The 4,645-nt window shown below is 42.3% G+C and overlaps 1 protein-coding gene across 1 annotated transcript in view; it reads right to left on the reverse strand.

The window, feature by feature from the left end:
* LOC101857151 overlaps positions 1-986 on the reverse strand; it is a 10,753-nt gene extending 9,767 nt beyond the window's left edge. The window contains exon 1 of the mRNA XM_013089207.1: positions 919-986. The gene's annotated coding sequence lies outside the window, so the exon portion shown is untranslated. The remainder of the gene's footprint in view (positions 1-918) is intronic.
* Positions 987-4,645: the final 3,659 nt, after the last annotated feature.

A 4,645-nucleotide genomic window follows, 5' to 3' on the forward strand; every position in this document is an offset into this window, starting at 1 on the left:
AGATGACACGGTTTTAATAGCAGGCTCCGAAAAGGACCTTCAATTGCTTCTGGATACTGTTGTAAAAGAATATGAACGTAAAGGATTATTGTTGAATGTAAAGAAAACAGAATGCATGGTAATATTTAAAAAAGCAGCAAATCCTAGTTGTAATCTAATAGCATAGGGGAAAAGATCAAACAAGTCCAACAGTTTAAATATCTAGGATATATAATAACATCTGATGCCAAATCTTCCACAGAAATAAAAAGGAGAACTGCAATGGCTAAGGCTGGTTTCAATAAAATGAGCCCAACCTTGAAAAATAGAAACATATCAATGAACACCAAAATGAAAGTCCTGAAATGCTATGTTTGGTCAACCCTTCTATATGGCTGTGAATGCTGGACAATCACTAAAGACAGTGAAAATAAAATAGAGGCGACAGAAATCTGGTTTCTTAGGAGACTGCTAAGAGTATCGTGGAAGGAAAAGAAATCAAATAAGGTAGTGCTTGATGAAGCCCACGTGGGACGCTCAATGTTAAAAACAATCAGGAAACGACAAATGCAGTTTTTGGGACACCTGAATAGACATAAGGGTCTTGAACATCTAGCTCTCACTGGCAAAATTGAGGGCAAGCGAGGCAGGGGTAGGCCCAGAACAACATACTTAGGGAACCTAAACAAATGGGTTTCAGGGAAAGCTAACGTAACTTTTCTGAGAGCATCCGAGCAAAGGAATGAATGGAAAATCATGATTGCCGATGTCTGTCGCAGATCTGGCACTGGATGATGATGAAGATTACGGTTATTATGTTCAGTAGTATCAGCTAAGGCTTCTGTTTCTCTCTGAGCAGATATATTTCTTTATATATCTAGATCTAGATCTAGATAGATACATTGCTATTTGGTTTGGGCAGTTTCTAACTGTTGTTACCTTGGAAAGGTACAGAAACACATTCTGTGAAAACGTTTGGAGCCAAGAATCATGCCTCGCTGTCGTGTTTGGAGCCAAGAATCATGCCTCGCTGTCGTGTTTGCTCAGAAAATGTCTCTTTGTCTCTTTTCACTATCTTTCTCTGCGTCTTTGCCTCGATACACAGCAAATCTTCCTCTTCATAGAGAAGAGAATACTCTCATTAGAAAACGTTCTGGAACGAGGTTGCTGAGCAGCGTCAAGGCATAGACATCAAAAGTGTTTGCTTCGAGAGTTCCTGTTTCTTTGAATTAATGATGTCATTTGAGAATACTAGTTTTCTTCATTTTCTGGTCTTTGCTTTTGACGGCTATCGTCTTGTTGAAGTACTGACTGAACTATTCTGTCGAATCTGGGAGTGTTAAAAAATTACAAAAGGGTACAGCAATGCAACTATTATTCATCTGTTGAAAAATAAAGGAGACAGGCAGTCAAGTGACAATCATAGATGCATTCCTTCATGTCTACAGCTTGCAAGATCCTGGCCCGAATTCTTCCCAATCGCCTGTTGAAGCATCTCTCTTCAAATGATTTTTTTTCGTGAAAATTAGTGTGGCTTCTGCAGCAACAGGAGTACAATAGACAAGATTTCTGCAGTCATGCAGATCCAGGAAAAGTGCATAGAACAGAAAATAGCTGAATACATTACACTTGTTGATCTGACAAAGGCTTTCGATGCTGTTAATCCGAAAGGTTTATGGGATATCCTGGCGAAGTTCAGTTGCACGCCAAAGTTCACTACTATGGTTCGCCAATTTCATGACGCATGAAAGCCAGTGTCAAGAGCAATGGTGATATGTCTGAAGCATTTTGTGTGGCACATGGAGTGCAGCAGGGCTGTGTGTTGGAACTTAAACTTTTTAGCGTTGCTGGATCGATAACAACATACTTTTTAGCGTCAACAGTGATGCAGAAAACATATCAAGCCCCTCTGCTGACGTTGATATAAGGTGTAGACTGGACTTTTAAAGATTTCAACTCTCGTAGGCTGCAGGCAAAAAACAAAAGCTATTTGTCGATGTGCAAGTCCTTTGACTGTTCATGAAGAATCCAGCTTGCAAAACTGTGTTGGTTCTTTTTCAAACTTTGGACTTAAAATAAGCACAGCAAAGACCAAAAATGTCCGGTTTTTCAGTTTCATTATTTTTACAAGAGCCTGATTCCACCACGCTGCGATATATGGGAATTCATGAGTTAAAAATGGCGAAACCAATATGATAAAAGCCTCAAGCTATTCAACACTGACTAGAAGCCTCAAGTCATTTTAACCCTTATTTCTTCTGTTTCATTTAAGAAACAATCTCTTCTGCAAATACGCTGGTCATCGTCAGACGCTCATGGACGGATTTATTTTGTTTGTTCGTTTGTTAGTTAGTTTGCTTTTTGGGGTGTGTGTGTGTGTGGTGGGGGGGGGGGGGGGGGTAAAACTTCCGCTTTTCTTACTTATGAAAAAAAGGAGGGGGGGGGGAGGGGCGTATTTGGGCGGTGGTACACGAACTTTCAGAATAGACTTTTGTTCTTTCTTCTGTTTTTTGTCTGCTTGTGTTATCTTTGCCTTGCACTACTTGTCTTAACTTAACTCTTTAACCCAATCCGTATGCCGCAGGGTCATTTTGTAACCCGGGGTTGTATTCTTCACATTTTAGAATACTTCTAGTACGAAGTTCTCTTTCAAACTTTCAGTATTTTCAAAAAATCATTTTTGACAGACTATTATGCAACAGATTAACGAGCAAATTTCCTCTTTGAAAGTGGTGGCACGAAGTTCACCACGTCGCATGGATACGGGATAGTAAAACACGACGTACGTATAGGGATACTTTTTTTTTTTTAGGTCAACATTGCGTGACATGAAATCTGCCTCCTAATTTATTCTATTGTGAGCATCTTAACAAACTCTCTCTCTCTTTCTCTCTCTCTCTCTCTCTCTCTCTCTCTCTCTCTCTCTCTCTCTCTCTCTCTCTTTCTGTGTGTGTGTCCCTGTCTGCCTGTCTGTCTCCCTCTCTCTCCTTGTCTCTCCCCGTCTCTCTCTCCGTCTGCCTGTCTGTCTGTCTCTGTCTATCTCTCTCTCTCTCTGTCTTTCTCTCCCTCTCTCTGTATTTCTCTCTCCCTGTCTTTCTCTCCCTCTCCCCCCCTTCTCTCTCTCTCTCTCTCTCTCTCTCTCTCTCTCTCTCTCTCTCTCTCTCTCTCTCCGGCGCGCACGTGAGCGCACACTCACCCGCCCACTCACTCTGGCACACAAAACTCTTTGGTTTGCTAAGGTCGAGCATATCATTTTATTGGATAAAGAAGAAAAATTGTTGGGGGTCTCGTGTGCACATTGTGCATATCTACGATCACTAAACAGATGAACACCGGCTGCCAACCCGGAATGATATGAAATAATCCCTTAAAATTGTTTTTCTCCTTTTTTATTTTTAGAACAAACCCCCAAAATGAAAAGAAGGAGTTGGCGCATGTCATACAATCCAATTAAAGTTGGAGACGCCCGCCATCAAAATGCTGGTCAGGCAGTAGCCGTCGTGTTTTCAATGAGTCAAAGGAACGATAAGATCAACTGATAATCCGCAATTAACTCCCTCCCTCCCGCCCCCACCCCTATTTTTTACCCCTGCACCTCCCACTCCCATTCCAAGTAAGTCTCTTAGATGGACACAAGAAAGAGGAGTTTTAACTGCAGTTAAGGTACAGATTTCAACCTCTGGCTAATATTGGTAGAGAGGACAAGGAGGTGGATACACAGTGGACCAAGATCAAAGAAGTATTTAAATCGATATGTCAAGAAGTACTCGGTGAAAAGAAATGGGAGCGCAAGGAGTGAATTAACCAACACTCATTAGATTTAATTAGAATAAGAAGACAACTAAAGGCAGACGCGAATGCAAGTAGAACAAAAGAATCAAGAGCGGATGCATTGGAGCAGTACAGGACAACAGCTAAGGATGTCAAGAAATCACAAAAAAAGACAAGGAGGAATTCATGAAAAGGCTGGCAGAGAAGGCAGAGGAAGCAGCGGTAGGAGGGCAAATGCGAATCCTTTACCAGACCACAAAAGCTCTTCCTGGAACCTGAAGTACCAGTAAAGGACCAAGAGGGGAAAGCCATTTTTGGAAAGGAAACTCAGTCGAAACGTTGGAGGTTGGAAGAAGGCGGTGGCGATGGATTGGACATACTCTCAGGAAGTCAGGCTTTACTTTACTTTACTTTTTTCTTCCACTTGTACCGGTGGGTGTCGCGGGGGGACACAGGCGTCTGTCTACAGCAAGGCGAGTGGCCTGTAGGAGAGACATCCCGTAAGCTCTGGAGGTGTCTGCCATAGATTCACTTCATCGTCGTCTTGGTCTTCCTCTGGCTCTGCATCCCGAATATTTAATGTTGTATGCTCTCAGAGCTGGATGGTTTGAGGGCATCCGCGTGAGGTGTCCGAACCACTTGATTTGGAAGTCAGGCAGCTGCATAAAAAAAGAAAGTTTTGGATTGGAATCCACAGGTTAAGAGACCAATGGGAAGACCTCGTGGAACCTGGAGGAGAATCACAGAAATTGATCATGTACAGAAAAGAAGGGAAGACATGGAAGAACATAAGGAGGCTAGCCCAGGATAGAGAAAAGTGGAAAGTGTTTGTCCGTGGACTATACCCTGGTGCAGGGTAAGAAAGGCAATGATGATGATGACCTCCCCTCCCAAC

Source organism: Aplysia californica, unplaced genomic scaffold (genome assembly GCF_000002075.1).
Source record: "Aplysia californica isolate F4 #8 unplaced genomic scaffold, AplCal3.0 scaffold00895, whole genome shotgun sequence".
Classification (NCBI taxonomy): Eukaryota; Metazoa; Mollusca; class Gastropoda; order Aplysiida; family Aplysiidae; genus Aplysia; species Aplysia californica.